The sequence below is a fragment of the Schistocerca piceifrons genome, unplaced genomic scaffold (assembly GCF_021461385.2).
Source record: "Schistocerca piceifrons isolate TAMUIC-IGC-003096 unplaced genomic scaffold, iqSchPice1.1 HiC_scaffold_954, whole genome shotgun sequence".
NCBI lineage: Eukaryota > Metazoa > Arthropoda > Insecta > Orthoptera > Acrididae > Schistocerca > Schistocerca piceifrons.
This window is the reverse complement of record NW_025729228.1, coordinates 147501-160000: the sequence shown is the minus strand read 5'-3', so window position 1 is coordinate 160000 and position 12500 is coordinate 147501. Positions and strand designations below refer to the sequence as shown.

Below are 12500 nucleotides of genomic sequence, written 5' to 3'. Positions count from 1 at the left end.
CCGGCCACCACAGGCTATCGAAGGCACCAGATATATCCACCGTGATTCCTAATACATACCGACTGGTGGAGGAGCGAGCCGTGTCGGCTACTTTGTTAATGGCATCTGATGTCGATTTACCCTTCCTAAAGCCGTACTGCAACTCGCTCATGCCGCGCAGTATTCTGTGGCTTGACAGTCTATGCACGAGTAGCTTCTCCAGAGTCTTTCCCAGGACATCCAGCAGGCAGATCGGTCTATACGACTTAGGGACTGTAGGATCTTTATTCGGATCTTTCTTAATAATGACGACCTCCGCAGTTTTCCATTTCGTTGGGAAGCGTTGAGTTTCTAAGCAGTGGTTGAAAATAACTGTGAGACATGGAGCCAACTTACGTACCAGATGCTGCAGGACCTCCGCAGGAATTGCGTCTGGTCCTGGAGCCTTCCGCCTGGCGAAGGAATTTACTGCATTTACTACCTCCTCCTGTGAGAAGGGGTAGACATTTAATTCATTATAGTATGGCTCCTCAGCTGCCTGTCTCAGCATGGCTTGCCTTTCAGTGTCGTTTCCTCGATCGTCATCTGGCAAGAGAACTCTGAGTAATTCCTCAGCAGTCTGTTGCCAGTTTGTCGTCATTATATCTGTGTCCGCTATCCTCACTGTTGACAGGAGCATTGGTGAGTGGATCTTCTCCCTCACAATCTTGTATGGAACCCCCCAGGGGTCCAAAACAAGATGCGAGTGGACAAAGTCCTCCCAACTTTTCTGTCTGTGCTTTATCAAGGATTCCTGAAAATTTCTTTTTTGCCTCCTGTAAATTGCCAAGTGATACTGTCTTGCGTCCTGGGTAAAGGCCCGTTGATAGAGACGACGAGCTCTCCTCATACCCTGCCGAAGCCTGGTAAGCTCAGGAGTCCACGGAGCTGTCGCTCTGCGGATATACCTCTTCTTTAATGGCACAGAGGCAGCAACAGCCGTCTTTATAGAGGTTACAAGAACTTCAACTGCTTCATCGAGGACAAAAGCATTATTTACCAACTCTGGAGGACGGAACTCCGCCTCGAGCAGGTCCCAATTGGCTTTCCCATAGTCTAATTGCATTATCCATTCGTCAGAAACATGTACTACTCCTAGTGAAATTACAAATTCTATCAAGTTATGATCACTTGTTGTGTGTCCATCGTGTACATGCCAGTTTCTGATCTTATCTCTTACATTTTCCGTGGATAATGTTACATCAATATGTGATTCTGCACCCGCTCTACTTCTGTATGTGGGTGGATTTCCAGGTAGGTTCTCCACCTGGAGGTGGTGCTCCATTATCAGGTCCTCGAGTGCACTACCTCGAGCATCTTGTACAGGACTATGCCACAACGAGGATTTGGCATTGCTGTCCATAGTTATTATTACTAGATTTCCTTGTAGCGCTCTCAGGACACGAGAGAGATGTTGCAAATAGGGTTCAATGTTATCTCTAAATTGGCAATAAACATTTACTAAATACCAGGTCGTGTTCATTAGATTAACTTGAACTACTGAGATATGAGAAGTACAAAATTGTGTTATAACAGTTGTTTTAATTAATTTGTTCAAAATTATTATGGTAGACATGGGATTTGCCCCTGTTGAGATAACCTGAGCCGTCACAGGAAAGCCAGTGACCTTGCCAGAGGCGGAGTAAGGCTCCTGTATTAGTATTATATCTACCTCGTTTTCTTCAGTCATTTTTCTAAGTTCCTGTGTGACGGTATTACTTCTCATAGCATTTAATTGATAAACCTTGACGGATGCCATTACGGATGTCTAGTATAATAGTGATCTTCAGGCCACTTCTTGTAGGGATCAAAACCAATTCTCCCGTACATCATTACCATCTCTCTATAAAGCTTTTCTATGTCAAAAACCCTGCCCCGTCTTTGAAAGACCCTGTGAACTAGAATCAGTAACTCTTTGTGATCACATGGCAGATTTAAAGATGCCAGCTGTATGCAATCAACGTCCTCCAGAGTTGGAAATGTTATTTTCTTCCCGTTTGGGTGCCCAGCACGTACAAGCTGTCTCAGAGCAACCATCAAAGTAGACGGCTCCTCTAGTCGTGATAACTTTATTGCGTCTTCACACATATTGTATACATCTCTGGGAGGACATGCATTATATGTTTGTTTATCTACTTTGTTACAAGGTGTATCTACAGACTGGGATAGGGTTAGCATCTGCAAAGGACCACCACCTGACACCAAATTATCTATCAAAATATCTACACTACGTGTTTGGTCTGCTTCTGTACTCGCCGAGGGCGCCGTCCTCTCTTCTTCCTCGACCGGCAAGGATTCAGCTGTCGCTGGCCCCGCGCTGCTCGCACCTCCAGTAGCCCCCAATGCCACAGGTGGCACAGGGGGCCCATCCCGGGCCGATTCTGACCTGTTGGAAATTAACCTCCACCAACGCTCCGCGTCCCTTGCTTTCTTGCTAGGAGATTTATGGTTCTTTTTCGCACCCTTCTTATGGTTCTCCATAATCGGTGCGTTGTATCTGTCGTTGCAATAGTAGTTTGTATGTCGCACATTCCTTTCCAGGTGTGCGACATGTTCTCTTTCTGTACATGCAAGGTATGCAGACCGGGGGGGAGGCCTGTCTTGAACAGTTTTTCTTGTCATGGCCGTCATGGCCACAATGTGCACAGACTGAATTTTTAATTTCACAGTACTTGGCCACATGGCCGTAATCTTGACATTTGGTACATCTAGGTACCGCTGTGTAGTCTTTTATGGAAACTGCACTGTACCCAACGTACAGTCTATTGGTCTTAATTATAATTTTCCTCATCTCTGGTGCTATTTCCGCAACGTGATGTACAGTTGTACGATCACGAGGACCAGTCTTAAATCTCAGTTTAAACTTTTCTAAGAATTCCTTTTAAACTTTTCTAAGAATTCCTCTCGTTTCATCTGTTCTTCGAAATTTTGTGTGTAAATGCAATCCATGATATCATCCTGTGTCATGTATGTCGGTATATCATATAACATCATTAGTGGACGCCTTTTTCGCGGTTTCTCACAAGTGAAGTGCTGTTTTAACTGTGGATTATTTATTAGTTTGTCTGAATCTTCTGGGGAGGCTACTTCTACAATTAATAAATTTTTTGTTGTTCTTACTGCATTTATTCTTATTTTATCTTTCTTTGGGTTTATACTTTTTTCAAAGTTTTCTTTTGCTTTCTTTATATCCTCTCCCTTTTTTGGTTTAACAAACAAGGTCGGGACAACTTTCTCAACGTTCTGCTTTATTACCTCCTGCACTTTTTGTCTCACTGTAGAAGTTGCAGCAGCTGCTGCATATGTCTTAACAGGCTTTTGTAGTTCTTTTCTTAGTCTCTCGTTTTCGGCTTGTACTTCAGAGTACTTGCCTTCTAGTCGCGCGTGGGCTAACGCCCATTGCGCAATAGTCTCCTTGAGCACTCTTACTTGCTCGGCATTTATTTTGCCGTGTTTTACACTTCGATCGAATAGTCGAAGGAAGTGTGAATGTCGGTCAACGACCGACATATCATCGCCCACGTCATCCTCGAAAATAGGAGCATCATGCTCCGAAGCGCCAGCATCACTCTCTTTGTCGTCAGCCATGATTTTTAAGAGAGTGAGAAAAAGAAGACCCGTCTGATAACCCCCGACCGGTTCCACGGGCATGAGGGGGGGCAAAGCAGCTTGTCCACCAGTCCTGCCCCGGGACCAAGGGCATTTTATCTAGCTGCATAGGTTAAGGGCGCCGTTCCCAACGTCCTTGTCCTCCTCGCCAGCCGTGTCTCCCGAGATTTCTCCCGTCCCTTCCCCGCCGAGTGCCCCCCGCACTCCGGGAAGGCGGATTCACCTCCCGCGCTTCACCTCTTACTAGGCCAGGTTCCCACCTAATGGCCTAGGACCCGGTCCTACTCAGGTGCCGGGCCGGTCCCCCAGACTTTCAGAAGATCGCGCCCATCTAACCTAGCCGCTCGATGTCACCACCTCACGGTTTGACGGAACGTGCCTCAAGGCACGGCGAAAGGCCCTCGGCGGCTCGGGTCGCGATCCCTCCCAGGCAGGCACGGCTGACGGAAACCGGGCGCAGATGCACGGTAGGCGCTCCGGGGACTTTTAACGTCGTCCAAGACGTGAGGAACTGCGGCGGGAGGACCGCAGGGTTCCGGGATCGTCGTGAGACTTACCCTCATACCCTCGCCCAACCACCGCGCTCAACTCAGGGGAGACAGGTGTTGTGTCTCCCGTAACGCAGCTTCCCCTGCGCCATGCACCCTTTGCTTTCGCTTGGGTTGGGGGCATTTAACGTCCTGCCAGGACGGGAGTTTTACGTCCTACCTTGACACACGACAACCCACACCTATCGACGCAGCCCGGAAGGTGTTAAAGGAGTCAGTCCGGGTCTTATATGTGGAGTTTTACATCAACGAGACGGTGCGGCACTCAAACCCGAGTTACGTTCCCCGGAGGGTCTCCACACGTACTGGGGGATCATGACCGACCATGTCTCACCCACCGCTTTTGATAATTCACGGTGGGCCAGTGCGGACCAGTGTGGGTTGCACCCAGTTAAGGGCTAGCCTTTTAACGTCATGCATGGACGGCCCTTCCCGTGTTAGCTTCACCCCATCTTGTGGGGGTACTGAGCCCCAGGGCCACGTCAAGGCCACGGGATAGGACATTACGGTCCCCGCCCCACTCAGGTTCCTCTGAGCCCTGCTGAAGACAATACTTTCAGGGAATCAGAGGGTCTCCTGGCGGTTTTAACCCAGTTATCGGGAGGCAACACACCTCCCCCGGGTGGCGCCACGCAGACCGCTTTCCCCGGGACAGCGGGAATCTCGTTAATCCATTCATGCGCGTCACTAATTAGATGACGAGGCATTTGGCTACCTTAAGAGAGTCATAGTTACTCCCGCCGTTTACCCGCGCTTGCTTGAATTTCTTCACGTTGACATTCAGAGCACTGGGCAGAAATCACATTGCGTCAACACCCGCTAGGGCCATCGCAATGCTTTGTTTTAATTAGACAGTCGGATTCCCCCAGTCCGTGCCAGTTCTGAGTTGATCGTTGAATGGCGGCCGAAGAGAATCCGCGCACCCGCGCGCCCCCGGAGGAGCACGCTAAGGCGGACGCGGCCTCGCAGCAAGGAAGATCCGTGGGAGGCCAAGGCACGGGACCGAGCTCGGATCCTGCACGCAGGTTGAAGCACCGGGGCGCGAACGCCGCGCAGGCGCGCGCATCCTGCACCGCCGGCCAGCACGAGGCCGACCAACGGCGAGAGCAGACCACGCCCGCGCTAAACGCCCGCACTTACCGGCACCCCTACGGCACTCACCTCGCCCAGGCCCGGCACGTTAGCGCTGACCCACTTCCCGACCAAGCCCGACACGCCCCGATCCTCAGAGCCAATCCTTATCCCGAAGTTACGGATCCAATTTGCCGACTTCCCTTACCTACATTATTCTATCGACTAGAGGCTCTTCACCTTGGAGACCTGCTGCGGATATGGGTACGAACCGGCGCGACACCTCCACGTGGCCCTCTCCCGGATTTTCAAGGTCCGAGGGGAAGATCGGGACACCGCCGCAACTGCGGTGCTCTTCGCGTTCCAAACCCTATCTCCCTGCTAGAGGATTCCAGGGAACTCGAACGCTCATGCAGAAAAGAAAACTCTTCCCCGATCTCCCGACGGCGTCTCCGGGTCCTTTTGGGTTACCCCGACGAGCATCTCTAAAAGAGGGGCCCGACTTGTATCGGTTCCGCTGCCGGGTTCCGGAATAGGAACCGGATTCCCTTTCGCCCAACGGGGGCCAGCACAAAGCGCATCATGCTATGACGGCCCCCATCAACATCGGATTTCTCCTAGGGCTTAGGATCGACTGACTCGTGTGCAACGGCTGTTCACACGAAACCCTTCTCCGCGTCAGCCCTCCAGGGCCTCGCTGGAGTATTTGCTACTACCACCAAGATCTGCACCGACGGCGGCTCCAGGCAGGCTCACGCCCAGACCCTTCTGCGCCCACCGCCGCGACCCTCCTACTCGTCAGGGCTTCGCGGCCGGCCGCAAGGACCGGCCATGACTGCCAGACTGACGGCCGAGTATAGGCACGACGCTTCAGCGCCATCCATTTTCAGGGCTAGTTGCTTCGGCAGGTGAGTTGTTACACACTCCTTAGCGGATTCCGACTTCCATGGCCACCGTCCTGCTGTCTTAAGCAACCAACGCCTTTCATGGTTTCCCATGAGCGTCGATTCGGGCGCCTTAACTCGGCGTTTGGTTCATCCCACAGCGCCAGTTCTGCTTACCAAAAGTGGCCCACTTGGCACTCCGATCCGAGTCGTTTGCTCGCGGCTTCAGCATATCAAGCAAGCCGGAGATCTCACCCATTTAAAGTTTGAGAATAGGTTGAGGTCGTTTCGGCCCCAAGGCCTCTAATCATTCGCTTTACCGGATGAGACTCGTACGAGCACCAGCTATCCTGAGGGAAACTTCGGAGGGAACCAGCTACTAGATGGTTCGATTAGTCTTTCGCCCCTATACCCAGCTCCGACGATCGATTTGCACGTCAGAATCGCTACGGACCTCCATCAGGGTTTCCCCTGACTTCGTCCTGGCCAGGCATAGTTCACCATCTTTCGGGTCCCAACGTGTACGCTCTAGGTGCGCCTCACCTCGCAATGAGGACGAGACGCCCCGGGAGTGCGGAGGCCGCCGCCCCGTGAAGGGCGGGGAAGCCCCATCCTCCCTCGGCCCGCGCAAGGCGAGACCTTCACTTTCATTACGCCTTTAGGTTTCGTACAGCCCAATGACTCGCGCACATGTTAGACTCCTTGGTCCGTGTTTCAAGACGGGTCGTGAAATTGTCCAAAGCTGAAGCGCCGCTGACGGGAGCGATTATTCCGCCCGAGAGCATCCCGAGCCAACAGCGGCGCGGGTCCGGGGCCGGGCCAGGTAGGTCCGTCATCCGGGAAGAACCGCGCGCGCTTGCCGGGAGCCCGAGCGCCCAAAGGGGCGAATCGACTCCTCCAGATATACCGCCGGGCAGCCAGCCAGGACACCGGGGCTCTGCCCAACAGACGCGAACCGAGGCCCGCGGAAGGACAGGCTGCGCACCCGGGCCGTAGGCCGGCACCCAGCGGGTCGCGACGTCCTACTAGGGGAGAAGTGCGGCCCACCGCACACCGGAACGGCCCCACCCCGCGGCGAGTGGAAAGGCAACCGGACACGACCCCGCCGCGGATTGCTCCGCGCGGGCGGCCGGCCCCATCTGCCGAGGGCGGAGGCCAGTGGCCGGATGGGCGTGAATCTCACCCGTTCGACCTTTCGGACTTCTCACGTTTACCCCAGAATGGTTTCACGTACTTTTGAACTCTCTCTTCAAAGTTCTTTTCAACTTTCCCTCACGGTACTTGTTCGCTATCGGTCTCGTGGTCATATTTAGTCTCAGATGGAGTTTACCACCCACTTGGAGCTGCACTCTCAAGCAACCCGACTCGAAGGAGAGGTCCCGCCGACGCTCGCACCGGCCGCTACGGGCCTGGCACCCTCTACGGGCCGTGGCCTCATTCAAGTTGGACTTGGGCTCGGCGCGAGGCGTCGGGGTAGTGGACCCTCCCAAACACCACATGCCACGACAGGCGGCAGCCTGCGGGGTTCGGTGCTGGACTCTTCCCTGTTCGCTCGCCGCTACTGGGGGAATCCTTGTTAGTTTCTTTTCCTCCGCTTAGTAATATGCTTAAATTCAGCGGGTAGTCTCGCCTGCTCTGAGGTCGTTGTACGAGGTGTCGCACGCCACACCGCCAGCCGGCTGTGCACGCTACCGAGAAAGTACCGGTATGCGAACCGCCAGGCGACGGGCGCGCATCGCACGTTTGAGGAGACGCGGCCGGCCCCACAGGCGGCCGCGACACTCCCAGGTCTGCGAAGCGGGGCAAACGCCGCGCGCTTCAGTATACGTAGCCGACCCTCAGCCAGACGTGGCCCGGGAACGGAATCCATGGACCGCAATGTGCGTTCGAAACGTCGATGTTCATGTGTCCTGCAGTTCACATGTCGACGCGCAATTTGCTGCGTTCTTCATCGACCCACGAGCCGAGTGATCCACCGTCCTGGGTGATCTTTTCTCAAGTTTCCGCCGTCTCTTTCGAGACGGTCGCATAGGCGGGAGTGAGGCGTGTGGCGGCCCCTGTTCCAGCGTTCTGTGTCCAACGGCCTCACGGCCGACGGGCGTCGTACGGCTCCACACCGGAGCGGACAGGCACTCGGGCGAAAGTCATTCAAAACCGGCGCCAGGCGCCAGGTGCCGCAGGCCAGCCGCTCCAGCGCTTCAGCGCTCGTACCACACAACATTGCCGCTAGTTTTGAGAGGCACGCGTGGTTCCGCACGCGGCGCACGGCTACGGCGAGCCGTACAGGTAGCGTGTTGCGCGACACGACACGCACATCGAAAGACATGCAGTCTAGTCGGTAATGATCCTTCCGCAGGTTCACCTACGGAAACCTTGTTACGACTTTTACTTCCTCTAAATGATCAAGTTTGGTCATCTTTCCGGTAGCATCGGCAACGACAGAGTCAATGCCGCGTACCAGTCCGAAGACCTCACTAAATCATTCAATCGGTAGTAGCGACGGGCGGTGTGTACAAAGGGCAGGGACGTAATCAACGCGAGCTTATGACTCGCGCTTACTGGGAATTCCTCGTTCATGGGGAACAATTGCAAGCCCCAATCCCTAGCACGAAGGAGGTTCAGCGGGTTACCCCGACCTTTCGGCCTAGGAAGACACGCTGATTCCTTCAGTGTAGCGCGCGTGCGGCCCAGAACATCTAAGGGCATCACAGACCTGTTATTGCTCAATCTCGTGCGGCTAGAAGCCGCCTGTCCCTCTAAGAAGAAAAGTAATCGCTGACAGCACGAAGGATGTCACGCGACTAGTTAGCAGGCTAGAGTCTCGTTCGTTATCGGAATTAACCAGACAAATCGCTCCACCAACTAAGAACGGCCATGCACCACCACCCACCGAATCAAGAAAGAGCTATCAATCTGTCAATCCTTCCGGTGTCCGGGCCTGGTGAGGTTTCCCGTGTTGAGTCAAATTAAGCCGCAGGCTCCACTCCTGGTGGTGCCCTTCCGTCAATTCCTTTAAGTTTCAGCTTTGCAACCATACTTCCCCCGGAACCCAAAAGCTTTGGTTTCCCGGAGGCTGCCCGCCGAGTCATCGGAGGAACTGCGGCGGATCGCTGGCTGGCATCGTTTATGGTTAGAACTAGGGCGGTATCTGATCGCCTTCGAACCTCTAACTTTCGTTCTTGATTAATGAAAACATACTTGGCAAATGCTTTCGCTTCTGTTCGTCTTGCGACGATCCAAGAATTTCACCTCTAACGTCGCAATACGAATGCCCCCGCCTGTCCCTATTAATCATTACCTCGGGTTCCGAAAACCAACAAAATAGAACCGAGGTCCTATTCCATTATTCCATGCACACAGTATTCAGGCGGGCTTGCCTGCTTTAAGCACTCTAATTTGTTCAAAGTAAACGTGCCGGCCCACCGAGACACTCAATAAAGAGCACCCTGGTAGGATTTCAACGGGGTCCGCCTCGGGACGCACGAGCACGCACGGGGCGGTCGCACGCCTTCGGCTCGCCCCACCGGCAGGACGTCCCACGATACATGCCAGTTAAACACCGACGGGCGGTGAACCAACAGCGTGGGACACAAATCCAACTACGAGCTTTTTAACCGCAACAACTTTAATATACGCTATTGGAGCTGGAATTACCGCGGCTGCTGGCACCAGACTTGCCCTCCAATAGATACTCGTTAAAGGATTTAAAGTGTACTCATTCCGATTACGGGGCCTCGGATGAGTCCCGTATCGTTATTTTTCGTCACTACCTCCCCGTGCCGGGAGTGGGTAATTTGCGCGCCTGCTGCCTTCCTTGGATGTGGTAGCCGTTTCTCAGGCTCCCTCTCCGGAATCGAACCCTGATTCCCCGTTACCCGTTACAACCATGGTAGGCGCAGAACCTACCATCGACAGTTGATAAGGCAGACATTTGAAAGATGCGTCGCCGGTACGAGGACCGTGCGATCAGCCCAAAGTTATTCAGAGTCACCAAGGCAAACGGACCGGACGAGCCGACCGATTGGTTTTGATCTAATAAAAGCGTCCCTTCCATCTCTGGTCGGGACTCTGTTTGCATGTATTAGCTCTAGAATTACCACAGTTATCCAAGTAACGTGGGTACGATCTAAGGAACCATAACTGATTTAATGAGCCATTCGCGGTTTCACCTTAATGCGGCTTGTACTGAGACATGCATGGCTTAATCTTTGAGACAAGCATATGACTACTGGCAGGATCAACCAGGGAGCTGCGTCAACTAGAGCTGAGCAGCCGGCCGCCCGGGAGTGTGTCCCGGGGGCCCGCGCGAACACGCAAGCGTTCGCTCAATCATTCTGCAAACAGGAGGAGGCTGAGCTCCCCTGCACAATACACCTCGAAACCCTCTCAGGTCCCGGCGGCGCGCAGCGCCGTCCCAAGTACTTGGTCGGGTTCGAGAGAGGCGCAATCGCCCGGAGTTAGGCGAGTAGACGCTTTCGGTGCGACCACCCGTGCTCCCAACTGAGCTTGCCGCTGCCGACAGAGGCCCGGGAGCGTGCTGTCGTGGCATTGCCGGCGGGAGACAACACGCGCCACCTACGGTGACCGGCAGCTCCAACGCCAGCGCCACAGAAGGACAAAAGCCCCACTTGGGTGCCGAAGCGAACTCTCCCAGCACAGCGCACGCGCCAACACATCCGCACAGCTGCGATACAAACCACCAGCGAGAACCGCTGGGGCGACCGAGCAGCAGACGGCGTCGCGGCGCCGAGCGCCGGGCGGCGGCGCATCCTCAACGCACACAGTCCTCAATCGGACCAGCACACTGAAGATGTCCACCGCGCTTCGCACCGGGCCCGCGAGGACCTACTTTGGCCGCACGGCGCCGCGCGCAGGGTGCGCCGGCGCGCAGCTGCGACGCCTGCCGCGTCCGTCGGCCGGCGCGCCTGCCACTGGCCGCCCCCACCAGCCGGCTGTAGCGCGTGCGCCCACGCACCGCGCGGCCAGCACGCCGGGAGGCGCCCCCTCACCGGCCGGGGACGGTCCCACCCAGCCACCGCCGCGTATCGCTTCACACCCAGATGCCGTTCAGTTTCATTGGCATGGTGGGTATCGCTGGAACAACCGGTTAGTACCTCAACCTATCGTCGCCATCACCGATTCACCCCTAGCGAGAACAACCGCACCACAACGGGTTACCATTTCTTCATTTGCGTAACTTCACCAGAAAACGTAGGCGTCCATCGCCATTAGCAACTTCAACGATTATTGCATGCCTGTGTCAGGTGTCACGCCACACTACGTCTGCCCACATACACGCAACAAAATGTGCACGCCTAGACAATACGTGGAAGGTGGCCCCCGTACGTATGCGATGTCCATTGCTCGAACGACTGTCAACCGGCCTCTGTAGCATGTCGCAGATATGGAACGCGGTGCACCATGCTATCACGGTGTTTGAGGAGAGACGACTAGGCCCGAATACATCAACAGACAGCTCATGCTGATCGCCATCCACGGCGTCCGTTCCTCCCACACGTCTCTATGGCGTACCACACTGCAATCCAGCTCTCATAGGGAGACGACACGTAGCTGCGTGCACAATATTTGCACTGTATGGTCCGCCGTTTTTGGGCGCAGTCGTTGTACGGTCACACATGTGCCACGATGTATCATTCAGTACATAAGGACGAATGTGCAGTACAGATTGTGGTTTATGCGTACGACATCAGCGGACAGTTGACACAGGCCGCACCACAACGTAGCCTGAGTACGTCGCATGCGAAGGGCATTGAACATGCAAACTTCTCACCAACCAGCTTGCGAAGGCAGGGGGCAAGGTGGGGACGTGGGGAGGGGTGGGGCGGGGGGCGGCATGTACGTCCTGCTGCCATCCACATTACAGTGTACAGCAGGAGCATGTGGAAAGTCAGCAAGACTTGCAAGGTGTTTAACATGAAGCGATACACAGGGGAGCGGGCAGTGCGAGTAGCGAACTATATTGCGAGGGTTGCGGGTGGGCAACACTACACTAATTGAACGAGTCGTATAACAATTACAGAGCAGGTTTAGGCGACAACGTGGGTTACGTTAGCGGACAACGTGGGTTACGTTAGCGGACAACGTGGGTTACGTTAGCGGACAACGTGGGTTACGTTAGCGGACAACGTGGGTTACGTTAGCGGACAACGTGGGTTAGGTTAAGGCACAACGTGGGTTACGTTAAGGCACAACGTGGGTTACGTTAAGGCACAACGTGGGTTACGTTAAGGCACAACGTGGGTTACGTTAAGGCACAACGTGGGTTACGTTAAGGCACAACGTGGGTTACGTTAAGGCACAACGTGGGTTACGTTAAGGCACAACGTGGGTTACGTTAAGGCACAACGTG

At 54.5% G+C, this 12500-nt stretch overlaps 2 non-coding genes across 2 annotated transcripts; both read right to left on the bottom strand.

The window, feature by feature from the left end:
• Positions 1–7962: 7962 nt before the first annotated feature.
• LOC124773511 lies at positions 7963–8117 on the bottom strand. The gene has a single exon (XR_007014755.1). It is a non-coding gene; the product is annotated as a 5.8S ribosomal RNA (ribosomal RNA).
• Positions 8118–8469: 352 nt separating this feature from the next.
• On the bottom strand, positions 8470–10378 carry LOC124773510. The gene has a single exon (XR_007014754.1). It is a non-coding gene; the product is annotated as a small subunit ribosomal RNA (ribosomal RNA).
• Between the last annotated feature and the right edge of the window lie 2122 nt (positions 10379–12500).